Source organism: Gavialis gangeticus, unplaced genomic scaffold (genome assembly GCF_001723915.1).
Source record: "Gavialis gangeticus isolate Ggan-Ray unplaced genomic scaffold, GavGan_comp1, whole genome shotgun sequence".
Taxonomy (NCBI): Eukaryota; Metazoa; Chordata; order Crocodylia; family Gavialidae; genus Gavialis; species Gavialis gangeticus.
Genome location: NW_017729000.1, coordinates 21,312,787 through 21,324,898, shown reverse-complemented (window position 1 = coordinate 21,324,898; position 12,112 = coordinate 21,312,787). Strand labels below are relative to the sequence as shown.

General features: G+C 39.7%; 1 long non-coding RNA gene across 1 annotated transcript in view; it reads left to right on the top strand.

The window, feature by feature from the left end:
- LOC109290025 overlaps positions 1 to 11,838 on the top strand; it is a 52,573-nt gene extending 40,735 nt beyond the window's left edge. Inside the window, exons 2-3 of the long non-coding RNA XR_002095492.1 lie at positions 6,817 to 6,939; positions 10,899 to 11,838. This is a non-coding gene — a long non-coding RNA (uncharacterized LOC109290025). The remainder of the gene's footprint in view (positions 1 to 6,816; positions 6,940 to 10,898) is intronic.
- Positions 11,839 to 12,112: the final 274 nt, after the last annotated feature.

Below are 12,112 nucleotides of genomic sequence, written 5' to 3'. Positions count from 1 at the left end.
GAACTTCCTAGGGAAGTGGTGCTTGCCCCTACCCTGGGGATTTTCAAAAGGAGGCTAGACAATCACCTAGCCGGGGTCGTTTGACCCCAGTACTCTTTCCTGCCATGACAGGGAGTTGGACTTGATGATCTGTTCAGGTCCCTTCTGACCCTACTAACTATGAAACTATGAATATAACCCAGTATTGTGTTGTTACAGCAGAGTGGCAGCTGGGGGCTGTATATTTTTCCCTCTATTTTTGAAAATTAAAAGTTTAAAACAATACAGTATTGAACTTTGCAAAAGACATATGCAAAGAATTATAAAGCAGTTTACAAACTAAGAGGTTTTTTGTTGGTTTTTTATTTTTTTTGTTTGTTTGTTTTTAAATGGCCAGCAAGTCAAGCTAATTTGTGCATCTGAATCTTGCAGCACACTTTATTTGCAAAAATAACCCAGATCTGTGAAAACAAGATATATTTGGCAAATGTTTCCTTTCCCCTCTCTTTATCTAATGGTTTAAGTCTCTCACTATTTCCCCCTGAGGCAGTTGTTAGTGCATTTTTTCCAGATTTCCCAGGCAGATATACTATCTTGAGATACACTCCCTAGTTGTGAATGTCACATACTACTGTTTGACGTGATGCCTTACTAAAAGACATACCACCCTAGGGGACAGTGGTGGGGTGGGGTACAGTGACTGTGTACTTCCTTGGCTATCACAGTTAAATAAAGAAACAGATGAAATATATCTATATAATGTTACTTACAAAATGTGCTCTAACCACAAGGAGAAGCGACAGCTATGTTCTTTCATCCTTGCTTAACTTTTCATTGTTCTCTTGTGTGGAGGGGTGAAAAACCAGTATGTTAAAGGCAACATCTTCAGTGTTGCCTCTGGTGCAGGACCTTTCCTTAGGCAAAAAGATTGTAGGCCAAAGCCTATGAAAAAGTTTCTCCATGGACTTCAGTAAACTTTGGCCACTGAAGACCTGAGACCTGCCACTGGGACGAATTTTGAGCTGATCAGTTGTCCCAGTGTGTCCAACACACTGTACTGCTGGAGGCACTGTTAGTTGACCGTGATGCAAAACCAAGCCTTGACCATTTATGGTCAGTCAAAAATCCCATGAAACCTTTCACAAGACTAATGATTGCTGCCCTAGAAGGTTCTGACTGTGCTTTGTTTTGAGTGATGACTTTCTCATTGCCTATCTGTCTAAATTCCCCTTGTAGTCTCAGGTGGATGTGGCGCTACTCTTGCTCACTTTCTTTTGGTCCTTGTTCACACTGTTAAATGGAAGGTATACTCCATTCCAGAAGGGATTGTGTTCCAGGGTGGATAAAGTGCTACTACCATGTAGTATATACAGAGCTAAAATCTACTGCATGGTACCAGTGGAAATCTGAAATAATTCAGATTGAGAATCACTTAATAAAACAACAATGGAACAAACACAATGGAACAAAAACAGAGGGTTTTTTGTGTTTACCATGCATACATACCTGGTAGACACAAAAAAATCTCTGTCCCCCCTGGCTCCAATACCACGGGCCTCAATACACTCAAAGTGAAAAAAATATAGCGAGGCAAATCTATTTCCCCTCTCTTCTATAAGCCAGTTACTAGATAGCCTCAAATTCACGAGCAAACATATAGGCAGCAGGACCGTACTTTTACGCTGAATTAGTACCTATTTAATGTGAGACGAATGTAGCTTACAGTGTGTAAAGCACTTTGAGAATTCTCTGGGATCAAGCTTTATAAGCCTACAATATTAAATTCTGTGAACACTGGTGAAAGTGAAAGGAATTAACCTCTAAAAGGAAGTTAAGATAATATGTAGCACTTTGAGGAGATTCATAGGCTGCTCTCCAAAAAACAAATGAGTCATTGGGACTCTCTGGATGATAGAGTCCTTCTAAAATCTTAGGATCTTTCATCCTACAGGACCACCAACAAAGAATCTACTATGAATAAACTGTACTGGGTAACAGACAGAAGTGCAAAAGAGAGAAGAGGCAGAAGTCAGATGTGGAGCCATAAAGAGAATCGTTTTAAACTAAATTAGGAAGTTTAGAGGACTGAGATTTTGTCAGAATGAATAGCCATGACTTGCAGCAAAAGCATCTTTGTTGAAAAGACAGACAATCCTAAGAACCATTTTTCAGGACTCCAACACCGATCCATGAGGAAGCATGTACAGCAACCTCTATTGTGAACAGTCCCTACGTTACAACAGGGGCTCCTACACCAAACAACAGAGTGAAAGATGGGAACAATGAGGGACATGGCCACAATTACCCACTTTGACTGCAGGGCTGAGGAAGGGCAGTTCCTTCCAAAACAATGGCCCTATTAAATCCATTATTCTTACTCACTGTGAATCAGATGCTATTTCAAAGCATTTATTACATTGCCAAAGGGATAATTCTTTCAAAACTAAACATGGTCAAATCTCAACATGTTTACAGGGTCAGATTAATCTGTTTTAGTCTGAGCTCTGCCAAAGCTCAAGAACTTGAAAAAATGATAATATTATATAGCCAATTTTCTTCAGGTCTTCCATACTGACCCTTCCACCCCTCCCTCAGCCAGGGCTTTGCCCAAACATAAGTATTTCAGTATCCCTCTCACAAATAGATGCTAACTCTCAGGTCCCAAAAACCAATAGTAACTTTTAAATTAATGTTCCCAAAGTCATTAACTGTTCTAGATTATTCTGCAAGCCAAAACGTGTCCAATGCTTTCTATTTTTAAAGGTATTGGAGCTCTTTGTCTTTTCTCATTTAGATTACTTGATTTTTATTTTCCTGGTCACTTATGCAGCAATAATTCAAATGAGAACTCTGTATTTTCAACTGAAGTTGTTTATGACCTTTATTTTTGTTGTTTATCTTTTTTCGATAAAGCAAGCCCACCAAAAATAAAAGAAGTTAAATGTGCCAAATTATTTAGTTTTAACACCAGTTTAAAAGGGGAATAACTGGTTTGTCAGCTATTTCTTTGTATGTGTTATAAATTATTTTCTCTTACTTCAGTCCAGCAATATAAAACATACCAGTTCACAAAAATTTTCAAGGAGTAACATTAACAGTCATAGTAAGAAAAGTTATTTTTCTACCTTCAACATGTCTGCCACAGTCCTTGATCTCCTTTATATCTCTGCTGAAGAAACACAAGCCAACAGCATACTGGTCATATTAACAGGAGTGTCACTTGCAAATCAAGTTAAGTGACTCTTCCACTCAATTGAGCATTGATGAGGCCTCAATTGGAGTACTGTGTCTAGTTTTGCATCCCACACTCCAAGAAAGATATGAACAGATTGGGAAGAGTCCAGTGCAGAATGAGAAAAATTATTGTCTGGGAATCAAGATTTATAAGGAAAAGTTGAAAGAACTAGAGTTATTTAGCCTTAAGAAGAGAAGACTGAAGGGGCAGGGGGAAAGGGGAGAGGGAGGGATTTCATAACAATCTTTAAATACTTGAAAGGTGAATAGAGGGTGGATATAGGGTTTTCTTTGTGGCTGTAGGGAACAGGACTAGGAGCAATGGCCTCAAGCTGCAGTAGATGAAATCTAGGCTGGAAATTAGAAGGAACTTTCTGGCTGTGAGGGTGGCTAAGCATTTGAACAGGTTATCTGGAGAAACTATGGAGTCTCCATCCTTGGAAATTTTCAAGGGCAGGTTAGAGAGACACTTGGCTGAGACTAACCTGCCTTGAGCAAGGGGCTTGACTAGATGACCTTGTGAGGTCTCTTCCAGACCTTCTTTCCTCTGATCTTATAATTTCTTTAGCTAATGCTAGTGCTAAGGTGATCTTTTAATTTAATTGTTTAACCTCAGAAAGGAGTGGGTGTTTACGAGGGAATTGTTCACAGGGTTTGTAGGTATCACTTTGTATCTTAATCTTAAACCTGACATGACTGTCCTTAGCTCTACTCCTCTTAACTCCAGACCTTTTCTCAAAGGGCGTGTCTACACGTGCATTTACTGCGGAGTAACTTACTGCACAGTAAGCAGTTATTAGGCTGGTGTTTACACGAGCAGCCATTAAAGTGCAGTAATGCTGTGTGTGGACTGACATGGGACTAAAGTTAGTCTCACGTCAGTCCACACACACACAGTGTTACTGTGCAGTAAAGTGTCTATACATGCATTACTGCACAGTAACTAATTGGGTGTAAATTTGATACCTGCATGATGCAGGTATCAGATTTATGCTCAAGTCAGCGTAAGTCATTCTAATTACTGTGCAGTATGGGTATGCATGTGTAGATGCATACCTGTACTGCACAGTAATTTTTGGTTACTGCTCAGTAAATATGCATGTGTAGACATGCCCAAAAAGTAAAAATGTGTGCATGTGTGCTTTTTCTTTCAGGTAAATAAAACTTTTCCGCATACAAAATAACCAGGCTGGTAATTATTCAGGCAAACATAAGAGAAAATCATATCCTTCATGATCTACAAAGAATATTGTAGAGGTCAGTAAAGGACTTTCCTTCCATCAACTGAATAGATGTCTGTGCCAGGTGGGAGATAACTGGAGAATTTTCAGGCCTCAGGATGCCTCAAAATTTTGAAAAATTCTAGCTTGCCATGTTAGAGCTGTTTATACTAAAAATGAAGTCTTACTTTTCCAAAGACAGAAGAAAGTACAGCTTGAACCAACACCACTGAAGTTCTAACAATGGACTCCTGTTTCTCTACTCTTGCGTCCTTATTTCTTGCTATGGGTGAGTCTAAGCTGATCAGAGGCATCTGTTTCCCTTTGACTTCATGTTGTCTTATACATCAGGTCATGTGTGTCAGAAAATATGGCCAAACAAAGCACTGTGATCATTGTACAAGAAGCTAATATATGTTTAAAGGCATTAAGCAAAGTGAAAACACAACCAAAATAAACCACAGAGCATGCAGTGAAACTGAAAGATGGCAAATGATATGGTGATGATGAAAAAGAAAGAAACTTGGGCAGAGTTAGTCAGTGGAACATATTGTCACATGGGCTCCTTGGGGACACGAGCTTACAAGAATTCATGAAGGAATTATATTCTATAATCCTATACTGATAACAAGAGTTGCCAGTTTTATGAATAAATATTAAAAGAACAGACACAAGTTGTGGAAGAGCCATTGAAACAGCAGACTTCAGGGCTTAAGTCAAAGACTGATTAATGGAGGTTACTAGGAAGTTTTATCAAGGGGAAAGACATCAGGAATTATGCCTTCAATCACTTAGATACTCTTGAAAATCTCCACCCTTGGGTTGGATGGATGTCCAATTGATGAAGAATGACATTTCCTGTTGGCACATGTTCCTAATTGTCAAACCAAAACAAACAAGGAACAAATTTGTAAAACTTACAGTTGACTCCTGGCAAGGATTTTTGTGGTGAGGAAGAGTACATAGCTCATCAAAAGCTTGTCTATATACCTCCCAACTACACAACTGATCCAATAAAAAATAATACCTACAAAAATCCTTGCCTCTCAAATTTTTCCTGGACCATGACAGCTGCATCACCTCAATGCTACCACAATAGGCTTCTGGATAATTTGGAAAGGAGAAATAAAACAGTTTTCTCAATAAATGGAAACAACTAATTTGTTCAATTCTGCTCTTCTCTTGGTTGTTATATATTCCTTGAAAAAGCAAATGCCTTTGTAATTTTGCCTTATTAGAGAATGTGCAAAGCCTCTGGCTTATTTATCCTTAGTTATTAGTATTTAATTGATACCAAATACATGCTAGATGAAAGCAAGGTCCATCCCTGAAAAATATCCCAGAAGGAGCAGGTCAAGTCAGGATGGAGTTTATTATAGGGAAAGTGATTTGCAATGCAATTTAGAAGACTCTTCTTACCTGTAGCATTAGAGGACACCTGGCAGTATAGGTTTGTAACTTAGCGATCATGATCAGTTCTTCAAGGCTATATGAGGAGAGGTCTTAAAACTTGGGGGAGGAGACCACTCCCTTTCACAAGCAACTAGAAATGGGGACTAAACTAAGCCAGGGATGAAAGGATGCAGGCTCTATGAAAACAGCGCTAAGTAGCACACGTACTCACAGAGCGAAAAATCTCCCTTTTCACCTAGTGTAAACAGATGATGTAACATCAGTTGGGAAGAGAAAAGCCTTGAAAGCCTGAGCAGTCTTTTGTTCATAGTTTCATATAGAGACTTAGCAAGATCATAGCACCCCGGCTTCTAATATAAAGATTGCTTTTAACTAGGCACCCAAGCAGTATGCTAAGATGACAGCATCCGCGGTAGCTTTGAGTCATTGCAAAATAATTGTTGCAGACTTTTATAGATGTACTTTGTGGGTTTCTTCCTTTTCTCCTTGATCTGTGTGGCTGACTCATGGCTGGAAGAGGGGACCGAAAAGCCAGTTGCCAAAGCATCTCAAATCACCCGGTTCCTTGGAATAACTAGTCAAAGCCGATTTCATTTCATGGGCATCGTGACACTGAAGCTTCTGTTCTATCATCCTGTACAGCCAATAGCTGGATGTTCTGTAACTTGTTTGGAAATGAGCAAGTATCAGCACAGGAGAAAAAAGCCTGTTGTATTATGCAGCCTATTATCTGGAATTTACAGAAGTGGTTGGGATTTATCAAAAGTAAAACAATGAACAGGCCAGATGAGTGGCCTGGGCTGGTATCTCTGTCCAGTGTCAGGGCTGTCTACATTTAAGAAACTACTAGCACTCAGACTGGCAAGTGGTGTGCTTGTTTAGCCTCAAAAGAGGCCAAGCAGGTAATTGATATTAAAAACTGATGTGTAAATCATTTCTCCAGGTTATGGTCCAAATGTCTTTTCCCTAGATTATGATCAATGCATATAGGCAAAGAGGAGTAGGAACAGCTTGTAGTGCTACTATCTATGCAGTCTCACCTCTATGGATAAAAAGAGGACTTCAGTTTTCAAAGCTCTTGTTGCAACCTATCGTAAGTATTAAGGCTGTGATTCAGGAAAAAACTTAATGCATGTCTTGAAATTTTAAGCAAATGATTAGCACCATTGATTTCAATAGAATAACTTGTGTGCTGGATGTTAAGGATGTAATTACTGGTAAGTGGTTTGCTATTGAGACGGTTCAAGGGAGGACATTTTTAATCCCAGTCCCTAGCTGGCTTTTGCATGGGGAAGTGCACAATTATGAGTGCACAAATGTATACCAACAGTTTGCAGGAACAAACCCTGATGAAAATGCTAGCATTTCCATGGAAAATGCTAGCATTTCCATGCATCCTTCTACTATACTGACACCTGCAGAGGGACAAACACAATGTTTGTGTCTTTAACACTCAGTGGCCAGTGTCATGCTTTCACGAAACATGGAAGTCAAGTGTTAAAAACCTGCTCCAATCTGTGAATGATCAAAGATGAGGTATAACCAGCCCTGGCCAGGCACTCCCCTCTCTGCCCTTCAGAAATGTGCTATGTGTTTTTTTTAATCTACAGTCAGGCTGGGGAACTGTTGGGCTGGTAGCAAGACAAGGAAAGTTGGGTGCAATGCACAAAGCTCATGATGATCTGAGATCCAGGGGGAATTCCAGTGAAGACCCCACAGAAGTCAGAGCCTTCTTCAGGCTGCCAGCTGCAGCCACACAGTGGTCACGCCACTTTTTCTTAGCACTGGTAGTACAATTTGCAATGTTGCTCTGTTCCAGCCTAACCTCTTCCACGGCCTGTTAAATTTGTGGAGAGGAAGACAGTAATTCTGCTCAGGGAAGCAGAACTTGTTGAACAAATAAGCTCTGGTTTTCTGAGAGAACATGCTTAATTGAATGGCACTGAATTGAATCCCTAATTTCTTGCCTCTTGCCACCTTCCCCTCCCCTCAGTAGGATGAATCAGATTTCCTGCACAGCAGCCAGAGATGGATTAGAAGTGAGAACACAATAAGAGAACACTGTGGTGTAGTCACTACTTTCCCTTCCATGGGAACAGCTGTGCTCTTCTCTTGTCTGTGATGCCCAAGGGGCAAGGTGGGAAATTGCCATAAGAAGCAAATGAGAGATCCAACGAGCCTGGGAGGATATTTTTTCCTTGGTTTGCATCTTGGTATTTTGTTAGTCCATCAGCCACTGAGACAGAAACCTGTACAAGCTCCGATCAAAAACTGTCCTTCTGCATTAGCAGGAATCATTACATGACTCATGAGCTGACAGCTTTAACAGCCCGTCTCACTCCGCTTAGATTTATGCTGAATGTTGTTAATGTATGTCTCTACCCTGAAAAATTATTCAGAGTAGGTACCCTGGGTCACAATAACCTAAGGGGCTGCTTTTTTAAGGAGAGAGAGATAGTTTTGGCTGTTGGGGCCAGAGATTTTCAGGGGGAGACTAATTCTAGTTTTGTCTTTGTTGAATTATTGTAGGAATAGGGTCTAAGGTATCAGAAGTAGTAGAAGATGCCTTAAGTCATATGTCATTAATTGCTATAAGATGAATGTCATTAAATAAAATCCATGCACCACTTTTCAGCTCCAAAGATTATAAAATTCCTTACAAACTATGGGTCTGAGCTAATGCCCACTGATGTCAATGGAAAAATGCTAAGGCTGTATCAATCTACCCATCATTGCCACCTCTGAACCACTTCATTCACTTCAGCTGGTGGAACGTGAACTCTTTTTAGCTGTCTACAGAAACACTACAAAGCCATTGAGCACAGGAAGTGAAAGAAGTGATTAGCATTCAGTTGTCAATGCCCAAGACCAATTCTTGTTTTGAATACATAGCTTTTCCATTATTATAAAGGTAATGTTTATAATTTCAACTTGTTACTTTGTCTGGTTCCTTCTCTTTATGACATGGCAGTGGTAGATTGTTTCATGGTATGTCTCATTCAGAGATGGGAGTGAGCCAGATTTTGAAATCTGAACATCTCCATATGTTGAGTTGTATAACTGACCCCTATATATGCTGACACAAAACTCCAGTTCAGAGCTTCTTTCCCAAACACCTTTACAGCCCAAACCTCACACTAAACTTATTTTCTTTCTATTTTTTTCATGGAAAATCCATATATTACATGGTTGGCACATTAAATGTTGTTTACCTGCTTTTTTCTTTCATCTAGCTATACAGAAAGAGCCGGATAATTTTACAATTGCTAACGGCATGCATAACTATGCAAGCTGAGGCAATTACTGTATAAAGGTAGTGCTTTTGGGGTAAAAGCTGATTGCTTTATGGGGGACATAAAGGAATATTTCCTGTTTATATATAATGTTGTATAGTTCATTAAGGCTCATTATGAAAGACTTAGGGCTTGAGTCTCATTTCTCACACTGGATTTCTCTCATGATTTTGCTACCAGGCTCTGCACTGGTGCTTTTCCCACCAAGCCCAAGCTCCTGGAATGTCTTCATGGGAATCTTAACTAGAAAAGGGCAGGGGGGTAAGCTTCTACCTGTAATACTTTCAGAGGAAAGCTTAAAAACCAGATCTGAGTATGACCTTAAGGCTCAGAAATCAGAAGACAAATCAAATAAATTCAGTTCTTTTTAAACGTCATAGTTTTTAAGCCAGTCACATGATATTTGAATGCTTGGGGTTAACTATGCTGATTGTTGTATGAAGATAACTCACATTTACACTGACACAAAAAAGATCAGAATTGTACCTTAGGCTCCTATAGGCTTCCCTATAAATGGGTCAAAAGAAAATTCCCCACTGATTTCAATGGGAATTGAATGAGGTCCTAGAAACGTATAAGAGGCAGGTTATTATTTTAAATGGACTGATGGTCTGAATTGTTATGGTAAATCCTATGTAAACTTAAACACTAGAATGATCATTTCATCTAGAGTTACTTTTTTATTCATCTATAGAATTTCTCAATTATGTATGACTAATTTTGCACAAAGTCATTATCTGAAGCAATTTGTTTAAGTATGAGAGGCAACACCTTCAGTCTTCCTGGATAGTGGGTGGGGGAAAATGTCATAATCAGTTCTGCTTCAGCATGAGTTATTAAGCGGTCATAGGGGTTCAAAAGAAAAAAATAATGAACAGGTTAGTCATTACATGCAAAAATTCTTTTTTCTATTTGATCAAAATACAAATTAATTACAGATAAGATCAGATGAGGTTCTTTAATGTCAGTTTTTCCCAGAGAAGGTAATAAAAACATATAGTATGTGGGAGGGAAGGAGTGGAGATGTATGGAAGGGATGCTTTATTAATGTTGGCTTGATTTCATTGGAAAGCCGTTGCCTGTGAAAGCAGCAAAAAGATCAGGAAAGGCTTGGGGTGGGACATGTAAGTAAAAGGATCTCTATTATACTTTGGGTGCTAAATTACACATGATCTCATTCATCTGGGGTGACTTTCAAAGTGATAATAAAACCAACTCCATCCAACAATTACTCAAGAAGCCAATGCAATCACCAGGTAAAGCAGCTGGCAGGCCTCACTACAAAAACCTACTAAATCATTAGCTTGTGGCTGGGGCATCTGAAAAGAATTGGATCCTTAAAGGGATGACCCTCACCAAAGTGAATGTGCGACTCATCATGCTCTAGAAAGAAAACACACATCCCTCTCCCTATCTCCCCCCCCACAATTACATGCAATACTAATATTCGCATGACAACAAACATTTTCAAAATAATAGTCCTATATACTTAAAGTTAATCAGAGTGGGCGCCATCCAACTTGCAAAGGTAGCAATTTTCCTTCATTAAAGCCAAATCAGGAGAGAGAACTTCAGGATTCCTTAGGGCTAATTACAAGGTGTTAATAATAACAATATAATGGCAGCAATTTTCTAGCTTTGCCCAAACCTCTAATCTGCCTTCAGTACCTTATAGGATTCTCTCTGAGTTTATATAAAGCCAAGAGTTAGCCCAAAAATGTTTTAAGTAATTTAATTTTTACATCATGTCTCTCTTTAGTCTGTTTGTAGTGATGTGGTAATTGTTGGTGAAGAGTGTTTTCATTGGGCAGAGGACAAGTAGCAGCATGACAGTTCAGAAGAAACTTCTCCCACTCTATTCAAAGCACACGCCGTATACTGGAAGTGCATGGAACATCTGCCTAAAGGAAGTGGGCAAACTCTGTCTGTGCAGAAAGAGGCTGGGATGGAATTTCTCAGGCCCCTCCTGCCTGCCTGCAGAAGAAGGGAGTTAGCTAAATGATTACAGAAGAGCCTGAGACAAAACAACAAACAGACAAATGTACAAATTATCTTTCCATCCATCTCCTAATTGCTTGTTGAAAACCGTCTAGGACTCGGTGATCAAATGCAGCACTGTTGCTAGAATGGTGGTGATTCATGCATCAGAAATTCTCATCCGCAAAAACAATCAGCAACATTGACATACTCGGAGATGCATGAACATGAGAGAGAGAGACAACGTTCTCATTTACGTCTCCACTCCGAATCCTGCAAATCCTCTGCATGCAGAACTCTGACTTCTAAACTTTATGAGCCGTGCTTACTTTTACAATGGGACAAACATATAAACACACTTCCACATTAGGGCTGTTGGTATGTAGATTTAATTCCAGATTCAGGCTTAGAGACCGAGGATCTCCTCAAAAGAAAACAAACAGTGACTCCTTCTGTCTGTCAGATCTGACAAAGAAATGTGTTTGTCCACATACTGTCCAATTTTGACCAGCAGCCAACGATTTACAAACAAATCCTAACAGTCTTGAGAGCTAACAATATTTACTCTTGCTGCAAATGGAAGTGAATTTTTGCTGTACTGCAAAAATGGTAAGCTTCCACACATTCAAATCAGTGGTGGGCAGTTTGTGGCACAGGCGTCACAAGTGGCATGGGCAGCCTCTGCATATGGCATGCAGAAGACTGGGGAGGGGACAGACAGCTAAGTGACACATAGGGAAGGAAACAGAAAGCAGGGCATCAGATTGGGTAGGGCTGCATGCAGGGCTCAGAGCAGAAAACAGAGCAACTGATCAGGCAAGGGAAGGGGACAGGAATGGCAGATGGGGAAAGGTCCGGGCTAATTTATGGCACATCTGCCAAAATGGTTGACCCCCAGTGTTTTAAATTAATAAAAATCACCAAAGGCCTCCATCTACTTTATTACTAAGAAATTGGTTTGGAAGTCAAAGGATCATAAGGTCAGAGAATCTAGAT